Source organism: Odocoileus virginianus, chromosome 12 (genome assembly GCF_023699985.2).
Source record: "Odocoileus virginianus isolate 20LAN1187 ecotype Illinois chromosome 12, Ovbor_1.2, whole genome shotgun sequence".
Taxonomy (NCBI): Eukaryota; Metazoa; Chordata; class Mammalia; order Artiodactyla; family Cervidae; genus Odocoileus; species Odocoileus virginianus.
In genome coordinates this window covers 45950871-45969726 of record NC_069685.1, presented here as the reverse complement: position 1 = coordinate 45969726, position 18856 = coordinate 45950871, and the positions used below count along the sequence as shown (strand labels likewise).

The 18856-nt window shown below is 41.7% G+C and overlaps 1 protein-coding gene across 6 annotated transcripts in view; it reads left to right on the top strand.

Moving 5' to 3' along the window:
• LOC110149985 (transmembrane protein 132B-like) overlaps positions 1-18856 on the top strand; it is a 92753-nt gene that overhangs the window by 59102 nt on the left and 14795 nt on the right. For 5 of the 6 annotated variants that reach the window (XR_011490654.1, XR_011490653.1, XM_070475077.1 and 2 more), the window contains one exon: positions 14390-14487. The gene's annotated coding sequence lies outside the window, so the exon portion shown is untranslated. Of the gene's footprint in view, positions 1-828; positions 1216-14389; positions 14488-18856 lie in introns of all 6 variants that reach the window. The other variant, XM_070475078.1, reaches the window with a different exon arrangement.

Here is an 18856-nt window from a genome sequence, read left to right as displayed (position 1 = left end):
TAATTATCCTCCAATTAAAATCAATATATTAAAAAAAAAAATCAACAGTGCTGTAGCTGGTACTGTATTTTCAAGATCCTGTACTATAAGCTTAAAAATGTTTGCTTTATTTTTTTCTGTTTGCTTGTTTTTCATGTATTATTTGTGCAAAAAGCATTATAAACCTGTTACACTGCAGTGCTATATAGCTGATCGTGTTAGTTGGGTACCTAGGCTAACTTGTTATTATGTATGGGACTTTCAGTATAGGACTTTTTGCAACAAAGATTGGGTAGATAGTCAGATTATTAAAAGATTACTGTTAATTAAAGGAAAAAACAAATATCTTAAGTTAATGAATTTAGTGCTTTTCTTTGAATGAGAAGATACGAGAGACTGGTCTCATTGAAATCATTCCTTGGATATGCACCTTAACTGTCTGGGGCCAGTATCCTGTTTTCTCCACCCTGAGCTCCCTCAGGATACACAGGCCAGGGTGACTTCAGTGGCTGATGGCTGCTACATCTTTGTTTACTGATACAGAAGCTGACATTCTTTGCCTACGCACCTTAGGTTCACAATGCACGATACACAATTTTCTTATATTCACAGGGTCTTCTTTTTTCCTAATAGGAACTTTACTAAGTAGCTTTAATAGGAGTTAGAAAAATTCTGTAGACATTCCTTTCTTATTTCCCACCTTGAAAATCTGTTGATCCTGCCAAAATACCTTAAAAAAAAAAAAAGAAAGAAAAAAATGTGACTAATTCATGTGCAAACCCTGAACCCCTAAGCTTGTGACTCCAGCCTCTGTGCCAATGGAAGCTCATTCAGCGTGCTTCCCACCAGGTTCAGTGTCTGCTGTCCGAGCTGGTACAGGAGGCTGCGCAGCACCATGTGCTGGGCTCTCACCAGATAAACAGCTCTTCATCCCTCCTGGGCTGCTGTTTGAATCATGTGAAGCGCTTGGATCTTCTCCTATGCTAACAAGTGTTGGTGCTACTGAACTTAGGTCCAGCTGCCTGCTACTCAAAGATCAGTACTCGAGAGAGGCGAATGTTAGCAGAAAGGAAAATTGGTTTTAATCAGAGTGCTGGCCATCTAGGGAGAGAGTGGACTCTATCCCCCCAAACCCATCTCCAAAGATTCTGCTCTGAAAGTTTTTAAAGGGAAATATGGAAGTAATCTCAGTTAATTGCTGAAATTGGGGGGCCAGAATCATCCCCGACTCTGCAGGTTTGTTGACTTTCTGTGATTTTTTCCCAGTGCTCTCTGTTTATGTAGGTAGTTTGTGAGATTACTGAAGGGAAAGCTGGGGAAGAGATCTGTTAATTATTCTTTTTTTGGGGGGTGGGGTAGGTAAGAAGTGGACTTATTTAGACAGAAACACAGACCAAGTGTGGGCCATTTCAGAAGGGTAGAGGCCCCGAAATACGACATAGTTAGTTTGTTGTTGTTGTTTTCTTGAAGATGGTGCTTTTGTTTTTGTCTTTTATATTTGTCTGTCTATTTTGTGTGCCAGGTCTTAGTTGCATCATGTGGGAATCTTTAGTTGTGGCATGTGAACTCTTAGTTGTGGCATGTGGGATCTAGTTCCCCAACCAGGAGTTGAACCCTGGTCATCCGCATTAGGAGTGCAGTCCTAGCCACCAGGCCACCAGGGAAGTTTCTGGTGTGGTTCGTTTTTACGGACTGGGTAATTTCATGGGCTGATGAATTGGAGGATTATTCCAGCTATTTTGGAGAATGCATGGGGATTTCTAGGAATTGGGCCACTGTCCACTTTTTGGCCTTTTATGGCTGGCCTCAGAACTGTCATGGCTCTGGTAGGTATGTCGTTTAGATGCCAATGTGTTACAGTGAGCATATAATGAGGCTCAAGGTCTCAGTCAGTTCAGTCGCTCAGTCGTGTCCAACTCTTTGCGACCCCATGGACTACAGCACGCCAGGCTTCCCTGTCTATCACCAACTCCCAGAGCTTGCTCAAACTCATGTCCATGAAGTTGTTGATGCCACCCAACCATTTCACCCTCTGTCGTCCCCTTTTCCTCCCGCCTTCAATCTTTCCCAGCATCAGGGTCTTTTCTAGTGAGTCAGTTCTTTGCATCAGGTGGCCCAAGTATTGGAGTTTCAGTTTCAGCATCAGTCCTTCCAATGAATCTTCAGTACTGATTTCCTCTAGGATTGACTGGCTTGACCTCCTTGTGGTTCAAGAGACTCTCAAGAGTCTTATCCAACACCACAGTTCAAAAGCATCAATTCTTCGGTGCTCAGCTTTCTTTATAGTCCAACTCTCACATCCATACATGACCACTGGAAAAACCATAGCTTTGACTAGACAGACCTTGGTTGGCAAAGTAATGTCTCTGCTTTTTCATATGCTTTCTAGGTTTGTCACAGCTTTTCTTCCAAGCAGCAAGCGTCTTTTAATTTCATGGCTGCAGTCACCATCTGCAGTGATTTTGGAGCCCCCAAAAATAAAGTCTCTCACTGTTTCCATTGTTTCCCCATCTGTTTGCCATGAAGTGATGGGACTGGATGCCATAACCTTAGTTTTCTAAATGCTGAGCTTTAAGCAGCTTTTTCACTGTCTTTCACTTTCATCAAGAGGCTCTTTAGTTCTTCAGAACTGCCATGGCTCTGGTAGGTATGTCATTTAGATGCCAGTGTGTTACAGTGAGCGTGTAAGAAGGCTCAAGGTCTCAGTCAGTTAAGTCCCTCAGTAGTGTCCAGCTCTTTGTGACCCATGGACTACAGCACACCAGGCTTCCCTGTCCATCACCAACTCCCAGAGCTTGCTCAAGCTCATATCCATCAAGCTGGTGATGCCATCCAACCATCTGATCCTTTGTTGTCCCCTTCTCCCACCTTCAATCTTTCCCAGCATCAGGTTCTTTACAAATGAGTCAGTTCTTCGCATCAGGTGGCCAAAGTATTGGAGTTTCAGCTTCGGCGTCAGTCCTTCCAATGAATATTCAGGGCTGATTTCCTTTAGGATGGACAGGTTGGATCTCTTTGTTGTCCAAGGGACTCTCAAGAGTCTTCTCCAACACCACAGTTCAAAAGCATCAGTTCTTTGGTGCTCAGCTTTCTTTATGGTCCATTAGATTCAGTGCTTTTTGAAAGAAGTTTTTTTAAAGCTGTGTGATTCTGTTTTATTTTTTGTCTACACCATGAGGCATGTCGTATCTTAGTTCTCTGAGCAGGGATTGAACCTGCACCCCTTGAATTAGAAACTCGGAGTCTAAACCACTGGACCACCAAGGAAGTCGCTCAGTTGCTTTTCTGTAAACAAGAGGCAGGGGACTTGGAGGGGCCTTTGTACTGAGGGGGTTGGGGAGGGACCTGCTAATTTTCATGGGTGACACTTAAAAAGTTCTCCAGGTCTAGGGAGGAAATGCTAAAGTGAAAGCATTCTGCAAATAAAATAAGTGCTAAATTTTGTGTGGAGTCATAGTCTGGGACTTAGGATGCTCTGAGATTTGGATAAGAGATAATTTTTGAAAGATACCTGCTTTAGAAAGAGTAAAGCCTTATTGAAAGTGTTTTGGGTAGACTTTTTTCTTTAGGGGAAAACAACTAAAAAAGTCTTGGTTTTCCCCTGGGAGTAGCCCATCAAACAGAATCACAAACATTCCCTGCTGTCTGATGGAGGTTTTGGAGGTTGGAGAAGGGTGTCAGGGAGCCCTGCTGTGAAGACGGTTCTGTCTGCCCCAAATTAAGGTGAGCAGCTGACCCTTGTTAGAGATCTGAGATGAAAACCAGTGTCTGTGTACATCTGCCAGGCCCCCATGGGAGATTTGGGGAAATATAATGAAAAATTGTATCTCTGCCAACTCAGAAAACCTCTCCCAAAAACAGAAGAAGGGAAAAATTATTATCAAGTAAGTATTAACCCAGAATACCTGCACATCACAGGCTCATTACTAATACCTTGCAAAGACAGAAAGCCGTTCATTTCACCATCGTATAGAGCTAAACTGGTACCACCCCTCTTGTATATGTTCTCAAGATAAACAATAACTAGTTCAGTAAGTAAAAGGATTCAATAGCACTGTTTGTCAGAGGGACTTCATCCTAAACTCTCCTGTTAATTAGGGTCCTCACTGGTGCTTGCAAATTGCTTTTATCTAAGGAGAAAGAAATTTCTCGCAGCACAGGGAGCCCAGTGTGGGGCTCCGTGATGACCTAGAGAGGTAGGAGGGGAGGTGGGAGGGAAATTCAAGAGGGAGGAGATACATGTATACGTATAGTTGATTCTGCACTGAAGATACTTAACACAACATTGTAAACAATTATACTTCAATAAAAAAATTTTTTTAAGAAAAATAAATTTTTCCTATTTTTAAGACGGAAGGTGGGTTTACAACCTGGAGGCAGGTATCAGTGGAAGTTACAAAGACCCTCCCACAGAAATTGGGAGATAGAGGTGTTATCTTGCTATTAACACTGAAAAGAAAGAAGACATTCCTGAGTTGTAGACAAATGCTTATTTAGTTTTGAAAAGAGTCACATACACTTCAAAGGAGGCAGAGAAAGCTTTTCTGGAGTCAATTATGTAAGAAAAAGAAACTCTTTTTGTACCAGGGGAAAAAAATCAAAGTTACTTTTTCTTACTAAAAATGTGATTTCTCATAAGGAACCCCAATTAGTTTAACTAATTACTATTTATTTTGTATATGTGTAGTTTTAGGAGAATGGGTGTGAGATCTGGGACATAGTCAGGCAGCAGGAGAGCCCAGAGGGCTCAGCTTCCTTGGTTCAAGTCACTACCAAAGCTGACAGTTCTGTCTTCTCCTTGGGCAGTTGTGCTCAGGTATTAAACTAAATTTGCTAAGAACAGTGGTTTTGCATTCAGATACTATGTGTTCTAATTCTAGTTCTGTCTCTATAGTTCTGTACCCTGGACCAATTGGAATTTTTTTTCTCTGCACCTCATTTGTTGCATTATAAGAATAAGAATACTTTGCAGAATTCCTGTGAGGATTATGCAACTATTGTTGATTGAAAAAAAAAAAGCACAACCTCAAAATTGCGAATTATGTTTTATTCATCAGACTGAGGACTTAAACCTGAGACACAGCCTCTAAGACAGGTCTGAGGGACTGCTCTGAAGAGGTAATGAAGGAGCCATCATATATAGGAGTTTTGGTTTTTTAATTTAACTAAATTTATTCATTTTTAAACTGGAGTATAATTGCTCTACAATGTTGTGTGAGCTTCTACTGTGCAGTGAAATGGATCAGTTATATGTCTGCATATATTCCCTCCCTCTTGACTGCCCTCATCCCACCCTTGCAGGTCATCACAGAGCACCCAGCGGAGCCCTCTGTGCTATATAGCAGCTTCCCATCACCAAAAATCTACAAACAATAAATGCTACATATGATGTGGAGAACAGGGAACCCTCTTGCACTGTTGTTGGGAACATAAATTGTAACAGCCACTATGGAAAACAGTATGGAGATTCCTTTAAGAAAACTAAAAAAAAACCACAGTTTTTGTAGCAAAGACCAGGTAGTTGGAATGGCAAAAGATTGTCCTTGTTGTTGTTATAGCCACTCAGTCATGTCTGACTCTTTTGTGACCGCATGGACTCTAGCCTGCCAGGCTCTTCTGTCCACGGGATTTCCCAGGCAAGAATACTGGAGTGGGTTGCAATTTCTCTCTCCATGGGATCTTCCTGACCCAGGGATCAAACATTTGCAGGCGGATTCTTTACCACTGAGCCATCTGGGAAGCAATTCTAGACTTGTCCAAATGCTGCAAAAACACCTCAGTTCCTCCACTCTGTACTTTTACGTAGTGAGTCCTTTAATACTTTCAGACCCCTTCTCAGGGCAAAAGAGTCTCTTCCATGAGTTTTAAAACTGGCAAAGAAGGGTTGGTTTGGTGCTTACACGTGGTGTGCAAAGGCTGGTCTAAGAAAGTTTAGAGGCATCTACTGCCAAAAAATTCTCTGGTACTTCGATAAGACTGAGGAAGAGGTACCTTTAGTTAAAAGTATTCACCCTTGCTTTCTTGTCTAGTACCTTTGAGTTTCTGTGTATGAAGCAAACCTCTTAAGATAGCCATTAAAAAAACCTATTAATCAGCTATTATAAAAAAAAACCTGTTATTCACTGGGGAAGCCCGTCAAAAGATTACTGTTTATTAAAGAAAAACGGATATCTTAAGTTAATAAATATAGCACTTTTCTATTGATGGGAAGATATAAGACTGGACTCATTAAAATCATTCCCTTGTTATGAACCTTAACCATCTAGGACCAGTATCCTGCTTTTCTCCATCCTGAATCCCCTTAGAGTCACTTTTGGGGGTGGTTGCAGTGGCTGAGGGCTTAGCAGCTGGCCACTTGTTTGTTTCCATCCTAAATTTCTGGGTTTACAATAGTGGCTTGATGGCTGCAGTGGCCTTTGTTTACTGAAGTGACTGGCAACATTTTTCCTTCACAGTAGATATTAAGTTCTAGGAATCATGCCCAACTCATAATGAGCACTCCATATAGGGTAGTGATTATTACCCCTACTCTTACTACAGAGTTTACTTGAATACAAGGCAAAACAAAAAAAAAGATGTAGGTTCTCCCTAAGTGTCAAACTCTAAGCATTCACTTTGCAAAACTCTGTAAAGATGTGAAATATCTCATTCTCAGGAAAATTGATTAGTAAATGGTTATTATGTAGTTTGCATAGATCTTCATATAGATCTATGCATTTTTGGCGTATGTGTGAGAAACCTCTGATTCAGGAGCTTTTCTGCATAGCTCTACATTTCTCATGCTGAGAGCAGGCTGACAAGGAGGAATTATTATGGAAGACCAGGTGTCCCTTAGTTGAGGAAGGTTAATACAGTGGAAGACTCTGCAAAAGGAATCACGCTTATTAAATTCTTGCTTCTCTTCTAAATGGAAAAGAAAGCAATGGATATTTCTTATGAGACCCACATATGAAAGATACTTTCCTCTGAAGCGTCTCTTGCTGCTGCTATTGCTCTAGAGTAATACAGTGGCCAGATCTTGGAGGAAAGCAATATTCAAAGACAGCTTTTGCTAGATAATATTTGTAGATCATCTCACATGTGTTCACAAAGTCAGATGACATAAACCATTAACTTTTCCTATCGAATTTCACGTGGCCTTCAGTTCTCTCAACGTTAGATGCCCTATGTTTGTTTCTCATTGTCCTTGAGACTCAGAGAACCCTGAAGGTATCATTTAGCTCAATGACAGACTGCTGACTATGACCTTTGTTCTATGTGTCTGCTGCCCTTCCATTCTCCCCTATCCCCCCCAACACACAGGCAATGGTTCAGTCAGTCAGTTCAGTCGTGTCCGACTGTTTGCAACCCCATGAACCGCAGCACGCCAGGCCTCCCTGTCCATCACCAACTCCCGGAGTCCACCCAAACCCATGTCCATCGAGTTGGTGATGCCATCCAACCATCTCTTCCTCTGTCGTCCCCTTCTCCTGCCCTCAATCTTTCCCAGCATCAGGGTCTTTTCAAATGAGTCAGCTCTTGGCATCAGTTGGCCAAAGTATTGGAGTTTCACTTCAACATTAGTCCCTCCAATACACAGGCAATGATTGATGTGATACAAATAGGACTCATTTCTATGTCAAAAGGTCATATTTGCCCCTTTGGATGCAAGATCTATCTGATTTCCTCTGGGAGCTGTGTCTGTGAATAAAAAGCAGATTGTTGTTTTTCAGTCACTAAGTCATGTCCTACTTTTAGCGACCTCATGGACTGCAGCATGCCTGGTTTTCCTGTCCTTTACTATCTCCCAGAGTTTGATCAAACTCATGTCCATCAAGTCGATGATGCCATGGAACCATCTCATCCCCTGTCACCCCATTCTTCTGCTCTCAGTCTTTCCCAGTATCAGATCTTTTCCAGTGAGTCAGCTCTCTGCACCAGTTGGCCAAAGTATTGGAGCCTTGGCTTCAGCATCAGTCCCTCCAATGAATATTCAGGGTTGATTTCCTTTGGGATTGATTGGTTTGATCTCTTTGCTGTTCAAGAGACTCTCAAGAGTCTTCTCCAGCACCACAGTTGGAAAGCGTTCGGCCTTCTTTATGGTCCAATTCTAACATCTTATCAGGGCCTCCCTGATAGCTCAGTTGGTAAAGAATCCACCTACAATGCAGGAGACCCCAGTTCAATTCCTGGGTCAGGAAGAGCCCCTGGAGAAGGGATAGGCTACCCATTCCAGTATTCTTGGGCTTCCACTGTGGCCCAGTTGGTAAAGAATCCGCCTGCAGTGTGGGAGACCTGGGTTCTATCTGTGGGTTGGGGAGATCCCCTGGAAAGGGGAAAGGCTACCCACTCCAGTATTCTGGCCTGGAGGATTCTATGCACTGTATAGTCCATGGGGTCGCAAAGAGTCGGACACGACTGAGTGACTTTCACTTTTCATTCACTTACATCCATACATGACTACTGGAAAAACCATAGCTTTGACTATGCAGATATGAAAGGACTGCTTTACAACTGATTCTCCATTTACTTGGAATACTTTTTCTCCAGAACTTCCCTTGACTGTGACTGTGTCATCATTCATATCAGACACAGATATTATTGGAGACTTGCTGCATGACTATGTTTTATATGCTCCAACATACATACACACTTTCTTATTTTCTTAAAAAAAAAAACACTTACCCCAATCACATTTCTCAAAAAAAATCATATGCTTCCGGTCATTTTACTCTAGTCCTTCTTGCCAGTGATGGATATAAGAATGGAAATACAGAAATCAGTACAGTGAGGGACGGTGCTTCTGGAAGAGACTTACTGGATTTACAAAGCGACACAAAGGCACTCCTTTCTCTGGTTGGATGTATTGTATCATGTATGATTCCTGGGACTGCTGCAGCATGAGGACCAAGCTGACTTGAAGAGGATGGAATGAAGGATTCTCAATAAGGAGCCTGAAGGAATGGCTGTTAGGCTCAGCTTTGTCAGCATCATAGGCTTTTAAGAAAACAAAGGATGGCCATTCATTCCATTTTTAGCTCTTACTGAAAATCCTGCTAAGATTATCCTTTTTACAAACCTGGACATAATAATGAGGTTTTAAATCCCTCAGATCTGTTCTAAAAAACAATTAATGGCTCTGTCAGAGTGACCTTTTTAATGTGGTATAATTCACATGGCTGGCTATTTTGGGAATATCCAATGGCATGGATGAGGTGGGCAAGCTCAAGGGAAGTATGAACAGTTATCAGAATGCCTCTCTCTGCTCCCTTCTAACAGTCTTGTGATACTAAATGGATGGACCAGGATGCTTTGTCTGTTGGATGCTCCTGGACGGTGACATCCACAAAAACAGGATGACACACAACCCATGTTTCCCCAAACATTTTGTCTTTATTGATGTGCTTTTACTAAGAGGGAGACTGAGTTGCTTTTCAGTAGCCTTTCTTAAGAATTTGTATTATATATACTGACTCATTGGAAAAGACCCTGATGCTGGGAAAGATTGAAGGCAGGAGAAGGGGACGACAGAGGATGAGATGGTTGGATGGCATCACCAACTCAATGGACATGAGTTTGAGTAAACTCTGGGAGTTGGTGATGGACAGGGAGACCTAACGTGCTGCAGTCCATGGGGTCACAAAGAGTCGGACACAGCTGAGCAACTGAACTGAACTGATAATATATATATATATATATATCACATATTTTATCTGTATTATAATATATGTACTTAAAACAGTAAATAAATATATTCTATAGCAGCTATTAATGTTCTTAATATAATTTTCTAACTCTAACATATTGCATCTATATATTATCTATATGTGTATAATTATATCTGTATATAATATGCATAGGGCTTCCCTTGTGACTCAGCTGGTAAAGAATCTGCCTGCAATGCAGGAGACCTGGGTTCGATCCCTGGGTAGGGAAGATCCCCTAGAGAAGGGAAAGGCTACCCACTCCAGTATTCTGGCCTGGAGAATTCCATATAGTCCATCGGATCACAGAGAGTCAAACACGACTGAGCGACTTTCACTTTCACTTGCATAATATGTATAACATTAAAACAAACAAGTATATATATTTTTTCTTTTTATTTTAAAGGTCTGGAGATTACTATCTAAATACCAAATACATTAAAGGATTTACTTATGGTTTGTGGAATATTCCATTGGAAAATAAATAGTTTAACACTTCAGAAGTTGACATGAATTCTTTTGCTTTAGAGGAATCCTGCAAATTATTTTTGACAATTTAACTATCACCTCTTGTGAACCAAAATGAGCCAGGATTAGCACACCTCTGCTTAGAAACCAACCTGGATTACTTAACACATTTTATAAATCTAGAAAATTGTATGTTCAGAATGTTTGATTGCATTTTTAAGAAATTTTCTTGGCCTTGATGCATAGCATGTGGGTTCTTAGTTCCCTGACCAGGGATCGAACCTGCACCCCTTGCATTGGAAGGGCAGAGTCTTAACTACTGGACCACTAGGAAAGTCCTTGATTACATGTTTTTGAATAGTAGTGTTATTAGGTATCTTTTAGTATGATTGCAAATGTTTTGTGTTTTCTCTTAACTAGATGTTCCTTTGCTTTTTTTATCTTAAAAAATACTGTAATCTTCATATTACTTTAGTGAATCTGAGTCTCAAAGGAGATATTGGAGTAAATAACTGGAAAATAAAGGGAATGGGGCATCCCAGTTTCTGGTCTTCGGAGAGCAAACAAGAGTGTAGGACTCACAGATGGGTTCTTTGGGGTTAGATGCTTTCATTAGACCATAGCCAGGTCTTGATTAAATAGGAACATTGAATATCTAGGAGTAGCTCTGAAATAGGAGAGGAAGATACATGAAGAAAACATTTGAAAGACCACCTGTTCTCTATATTTTCTCATGGGTGTTCTTGCATCTGCACAATTCCATCTTCTGACATTTATTTTTTTCTGTATCTTTTGTTAAAACTTGTGATTCAGTAAACATTTGTAAAGTGCCTCCTAGGTGCTAGACAATGCTTGATGTGCCTTGGATATACCAGTGACCAAAAGAGACAAAATCTCTAGTCTAGTGACTATTCTGGACCTTATTATAAGTCTGTTAAAAATTTTGAGAGCTTTAGAGAGATTTGGAATAATGGTTCATGACAGTGGGGAGCTCTGTGAACAGCCCAAATTTGCCATTGTCTCTGAAAGTATTTGGCTATCTGGATCTAGCCTTGTCATGTTGTTGGGTCTCCATTTCTGTTTTGAAAAACGAGGTTGAGGGACCCATTTTTGCTTGTGATTCTGGGGAGAACTTTTCTTGCATCTGGCATCTTTTTCATGGGAAGTATAATTGTTCATGAGTCTCCTCCATCCATGTACCTTTGTGCTATTTCCTGAGGGCCTGAAAAGTCATAAAGTGGGGTGTCTGTTCAACAGGAAGATGTGAAGTAAAACGGGGCCTTACTTATTTCATCCTTAACCTCTGATTAGAGAGCTCTCAGAAGGCTGAAGACAAAGGCCATAGTGAAAATGTTATCCATCACTTTCATTCTGCAAAATTACAGTTTCAAGGAGTTAAAAATACCTACACTCCTTTTTTAAAAGCCTTTGTTGAGTGCTTAGCCTAGTAGAATTTCAATCTGTCAAAAAATTCTACTGTTTCAATTTGTTAAAGGATCCTGTTTATGGTTGGCATAAAACTATTTTAGTTCCATATGGTCAACACTTAGGAATTGTCAGAAATGGCCCAAGCATAAAATTTGAATGAATCTGAGATTTGATTTATGAAGGACTGAGTACATCTGGTAAGGAATACACAGGCATACAGAAATATACACATACATACACACACATCCATACACATACACAGATAAGCACAGACATATACACATATATACACACATGCATACACATATACATATAAACACAAGCAAACACATACACACAAATAAACACAAATATACACATACATATACACACACACATGCATACACATATACACACACTTATATGCACATATATACACACACAAAGAGGCTAAAGAGATTATATACTTCCATTAAGTGGGGCTTACACTTTTGTGAGTTATGAATGATTAGGATAACTTGCTTTTTCTGTAATATATTTATCATCATTTGTCACTAACTAGTGCTTGAAAGCATGTTAGATATGTCTTCTCCAGTTGTCCTGATGACTTATAAACCAGAGCCCTTGTAGTTTCATGAACCTTCCTTGTTGTGGATTTCTGCTCCTGTTTTTGTTTTTTTCTCTGCTGGTACATCTCGAGACAGCCCTCCCCACCACCCGCCGCTTCCAAAGTCTGTGATTCCATTTTTGTGAACAGGAGGGAGGTGAAGAGTAGAGTGAACACAACTGTGACCTTCACCCAGCAGTTAGAGGTCACCATCTGGGAGCCCAGACTCCTCCTGCAGATTGAGATCTTAGACCCGGAGCTGAGCCAGATCAGAAGATGGAGGGGTCCGGGGTCCTCGGACAAAAGGAGAGGAACCAGAGAGAGGATGGTGGGCCCATTCTCTGTGCCCCAGGACTTTTGGTAAAGGTGGGACCCAGGCCTCAGGGAAGCAGTATCCATAGGGGGTGACAGCCTGAGCTTGGGGTTCTGATGGCTCTGATGTGCCACCCATTTGTGGTGAGAGAAGCCAGAAGGTAGTGATGGGGGGCATGTACTCAAAAGTCAGGCTTTGTCAACCTCTAGCAACTTGACTTGAAAATATTATTTAACTCCTCTGGGTTCATTTCTTGGATTCCCAGGTGGCGCTAGTGGTGAAGAACCCTCCTGCCAATGCAGGAGACATGAGACTTGGGTTCGATCCCTGGGTCGGGAAGATCCCTTGGAGGAGGACATGGCTACCCACTCCAGTATTTTTGCCTGGAGAATCCCAGGGACAGGGGAGCCTGGAGGGCTACGGGCCATAGGTTCACACAGAGTCAGACAGAGTTAGCGCAAGCATTAGGGACAGGTTCTTAGGTCCATTCACTCATGCTCTGTTGACCCACTGGCGCTTTCTTCTATCATTTTGCTTTTACTACTTATTGAAGTCAACACACATTTGCTGGAGGTGGTGTAACCATGGAGAGGGAGGTGCTGGAATGACCTTCTGAGTGGTCATCCTGATTCTGCTACTTAGAGCTCAGTGGCCCGAGACAAGTACTTAACCCTTCTATTCTTCACTTTCTCATATGCTATTGGGAATGATAGTACTGCTCCATATTGTTGTTCCAATGATTCTATTAGTAAATGTATAGGTATACACGGTATATATATATAGTGCATATCTGTGTTGCATCTGGAGGAGGGCATGGCAACCCACTCCAGTATTCTTGCCTGGAGAATCCCATGGACAGAGGAGCCTGGCGGGCTACAGTCCATGGGGTCTGACAGAGTCGGACATGACTGAAGCGACTTAGCATGCTCACATGCACATGATGAATATAATGCATATAAATATAAAATATTCACATTGTATATATATATAATGAATGACATAGACAATCTATAAAACATACATACAAATTATTTACCACAAATATATAATATACATATATAATACATATAAATATCAATTGCTTGTATATTATATAAGTAGAAAATGCACATGAAATTCACAATAATCCATTAAACATACATAAAAATTATATATAATTGCTATACATATTACTATATAGTATATCACATATCTACAATATACATTATCTATTATATCAATATATATCATTACTATACATATATACTACACACGCATACTACATATACATTTGACCCTGAACATCACAGGTTTGGACTATGCAGTTCCACTAGTTATGTGGATTATTTTTTTTAATATGTTTGAAGGTTTTTTTTTTTTTTGAGATTTGTAACAATTTGAAAAAAACTAGCAGACAAACCATGTAGTCTAGAAATATTGAGAAAATTATAAGATTTGTCATGAATGTGTAAAATTTGTATGGATACTAGTCTATTCTTAAAAGTGAAGTGAAAGAGAAAGTCACTCAGTTGTATTTGACTCTGTGTGACGGCATGGACTATAGCCCGCCAGGCTCCTCTGTCCGTGGAATTCTCCAGGCCAGAACACTGGAGTGGGTTGCCATTCCCTTCTCTATGCGATCTTCCTGACTCAGGGATTGAACCCATGTCTCCTGTTTTGGCAGGTGAATTCTTTACCACTAACACTGACAGTACTGTAAAAGCCTATAAAGCAGGAGATGCAAGCGACAGGAGTTCAGTCCCTGCGTTGAGAAGATCCCCTGGAGAAGGGAATGGCAACCCACTCCAGTATTCTTGCCTGGAGAATCCCATGGACAGAGGAGCCTGGTGGGCTACAATCTGTGGAGTCACAAAGAGTCAGACATAACTCAGCATGCATGCACACACTGTAAATATATTTCCTCTTGCTTCTGATCTTTTTTTTTTCTTTCAGCTGTGCTGCATAGAATGTGGGATCTCTGTTCCCAGACCAGGGATTGAAACTACACCCCCTGCAGTGGATGCTCAGAGTCATAAACACTGGACTGCCAGGTAAATCCCCACTGTGATTTTCTTAATAAAATTGTTTCTCAATTTTTTCCCTCTGTCTTACTTAATGGGAAGAATATGGTATATAATATATATACAAAATACATGTTCATCAACTACTATCAGTAAGACTTTTTGTCTAGAGTAGGCTATTTGGTAGTTACATTTTCAAGGAGTCAAAAGTTATACTTGGAGTTTTGACTGCACAAGGGTCAGTGCCCCTAAGCCCCTGGTTGTTAAGGTTCAAGTGCATATGTATGTATAGTACATAATACAGTGGATAGTGCAGTGTGATGATATAAATGCATAAGGGCTCAAATAGAGTAAGTATATTTCTCACTCTCATATCCATCCCTGGTGGGTACCTGTGCTTGACAGTTGACTCTTGTTCATTTAGTGGTTCAGGGACCCAGAATCTGTCTGTTGGCTACTGGATGGGAAAATTGAGTATGGAGAGGAAAGTGTACTTTTTTGAAGCCTTATGCTAGGAATGGCTTTTCTTTTCTCCTCGAACTCTATTGGTGAGAATAGTCACGTGGCCATGCCTGGGTGGAGGGGTGTCTGTGAAAGGTGACTCCCAACTAAAAAGCTTGTCTGCTGTAACCAGAGTCTGTGGATTGTTGCGAAACCTATGATCTCTGCTGCCTTTTTTCTATTAATAATAGTATTGCAAATTCTAAGGGGGCTTCCCCGGTGGGCCAGTGGTAAAGAGTCCGCCTGCAATGTAGGAGACGCAGGAGATGCGGGTTCAATCCCTGGGTCAGGAAGATCCCCTGGAGTAGAAAATGACAACCCAATGCCGTATTCCTGCTTGGGAAATCCCCCGGACAGAGGAGCCTGGCAGGCTACAATCCCTGGAGTCCCAAAGAGTCAGATGTGCCTGAGCAGCTGAGCAGGCATGCGTTGCCGATTGTAAAGTTCTATGGGCTCTGTTTCTGCAACCTGCTGGCTTGCATTGAATCAGTAGAGCGGGAAAATGTCCCCTGAGGTCATGACCAAGGATATGTGAAGCCAGGAACCCCCCAAACACCTCAGAGCACTGGCGCTTGGCTTCTGTCCAGACTGTGGTCTTTTTAATCAATCATTATTTATTCCATGAACAGAAACCAGAAGCACACTTGCACAAACACAAGGAAACACAGCAGTTTCCCTAGGAGCTGAGTATCAGGGTGGACCAGTGGGAAAGAATTTCGTGGTTTGGAGGAAGAATAATGTCTAACACAAATTCTAGGATAATGTGTCATCGCTGCTGAAAAATAGGAGGGAGTGAGTGGTCAATACTGTTTAGGCTTGTTATCCAGGTGCTTCCTTTGGGAAGTGTTCTCATGGGTTTATTTTATCCAAAAACTATCAAGAAACAAGATAGCCCAGGACTTCCCTGGTGGTCCAGTGGTTAGGAATCTGCCTGCCAGTGCAGGAGACATGGATTTGATCCCTGCTCCCAGATAATTCTATGTGACGCAGAGCAGCTAAGTCTCTTAACCACAACCAGAGAAGCCACCTCAATGAGAAGCAACACACACCACAACTAGAGAGTAGCCTCCGCCTCCGCCTCCGCTTGCTGCACCTAGAGAAAGCCGGAGGGCAGCAATGAAGACCCAGTGCAGCCGAACTAAAAAGGAAACAGGATAGCCCAGATTAGAGCGGTGTGCTTGCAGCTGCTTTATTGTGGCGGGAAGGCAAACATTCTCATCTTCCCTTCTGGGTTATTCTGGCTGCTCTAAGAATTAAATGGATATGAGACAGAGAAAATAAGATTTGAATGTCATGCGGATGGGAGTTCATAGAAATATGAGGCTCAAAGTGAAAGTCGCTCAGTCGTGTCCGACTATTTGCAACCGCATGGACTGGACAGACCATGGAATTCTCCAAACCAGAATACTGGAGTGGGTAGCCTATCCCTTCTCTAGCAGATCTCCCCAACCCAGGAAACAAACTGGGGTTGCCTGCATTGCAGGCAAGATTCTTTACCAACTGAGCTATCAGGGAAGCCCAAAGAAGTAACCGAAACAGGCAGTGTTCATACCTTTTAGGCAGAGAAACAATGCATTTGTGAAAAATTGACAAGACAAATTTGAGCTTGGGCTGGTAAATTAGTGAAAATGTTACAAGTTTTGTTTATATAGGCTTCTGGATCCTGAATTCCTCCTCTTCAGTGATAGGGATGTGTTTCTACCTCCTGGTAAAGGGAGGGTACCTTTCACAGGGGAGATTCATTTCCTGCTTTCAAGGAGACAGAAGAAAGGGTAAGAGCACCCTTCTTGCACCAGCTGTTTCTCCAGTAACTTTAATTCAGAATAATCAATATGCCACCTTGGCGCATTTTGGAATAGCCTGCCATGAGCCCCTTCCGTAACATTGTCACAGAACAAAAGTATGGTGACATAAATTTGCTTTTATCATCTCTCTTTTCCATTATGGGTGTTGCAGAGTCTATAAAGAGACATATAGTATTAACACTCTGAGAGGGAGAAAAAGAAGAAGGAAACTTTCCCAAATACCACCACAAATAAGTGCTTTTTGTTGTTATTGCTTTGCCTTGACTTTCGAAATAGTTATCAGGTCTGAGAATCAAGCATTTCGGAGGCAATGAATTCCCCAGCATGGGAGCATCATGAGAAAGCTGATAACTGCCTGCGGCTGAGTATCTGATTTTTTGAGGCAGAAGACAGGCTGAAAGGAGAAGATAAAGCACCCGTCCTGTTGCATAAACAAAAAGTGAATTAGAGAGAAGAGCGTTTATGTTCATGGAATCTAACAGCCTCTTAAGTGGACGCTATTATTGGAGAAGACGGAGCTTCCTGCGAATGGCCACTCTGCTCATCTTGCTGCTGGGCAGATGTACGGATTGAAAAAGATAGATGAGACCAGAGTTCTGCTAGGTGAGGGAGAGTTGTCCAGGCTGTGGGTGCTAGTGGGGGTCCCGATGCCCTCTGGGAGACAAAGGGCAACTAGAAAAAGCCCCTGGGTTAGAAATATGGTCTATATAGGAAATAATAACAGTGATGTAGCCAGGAATATTCCCCCCAAGAGCTGATGACATGTTACAGGCTGTTTGTGACATCATGATATAAATAGATATATTTTTTAATTTTTTTAATTTAATTGTATTATGTATCCATTTATTTTTGGCTGTGCTGGACCTTTGTTGCCACATGCAGACTTTCTCTAATTGCAGTGAGTGGGGTCTACTTTTTTTTGGAGCACAAGCTCTAGGCACCTGGGCTTGGTAGTTGAGGCGCGCAGGCTTAGTTACTTCACAGCATATGGGATTTTCTTGGACCAGGGATCGAATCTGTGTCCCCTGCATTGACAGGCAGATTCTTAACCACTGGACGACCATGGAAGTTCATAAATAGATATTTTAGTCGTCATCTATTGTTCTGTCTCCCATCTCCCTAAACCCTTAGAATTTAAGTTATAAAAGGCGTAGGAGCATCTTTTGTTGTAATCTTTTGTGTTTTGTCACCAGTTCAGAGCCATGGCGGTGACATGGGGGGTTTGTCATTACTAACAAGCCCGTTTCCTCCCCCGCAAGTGGTTCCCTAAGATCCAGAGAGTCATTCTTTCTCTGTGTCCTACAGAACCTATGCTGAACCCTGTGAAATTCCCTCCTAGCATCCTTAATAACCATCACTCTGAAATTCTGTTGAGCGCTACATACCGTCATCAGACCAAACATATGGCCTGTCTTATTTCCCTAATGCTATTAAATACAAAATCCACATGAGAGGTACATAAGGATTTTATATAAGGATCGGGTGCTCAAGTCCTTTGAGACAGAGTGGACCTGGTCAAGGAATTGGGTTTGTTTCATTCTAGAGCTCAAACTAGTGGTTCCCAAGGTTTATTTCACACTGGAATCAACAAGGACTCTTTAAAATCAATGGATTCTCAGGACTTCCCTGGTTATCCAGTGGTTAAAACTCTGTGCTTCCAATGCAGGGGGCATAGGTTTGATCCCTGGTCATGGAACTAGATTCCACATGCCACATGGTGCAGCCAATAAATAAAATAGTTACTTTAGGATGTATGGATTCTTGGCTCCAACCCCAAGACATTCTAACTGAAGTGCCATGGGCTGAAATAGCAGTGGGATGTTGAGCCTCCCACCAAGGGATTCTAACATGTAAAAAAATTAAGGGACCATGGACTCATCCTTTTCATCCTGTAATGGCTTGTCTGACGTTGTATCTTTCACTTGAGCAAAACCAAACTGAAGGCCAGAGACAGTGTCTTTGTCTTCTAGATTCTGGACAGGAAGCAGTAATTAGTGCCTGATGACTGAAGAGATTGGTAAAGAAATCAGTGATGGGCCTTTCTGATCTGGAGAGGAGCCCTGCCCAGACATTTTACTCTGTAGAGTCCCACC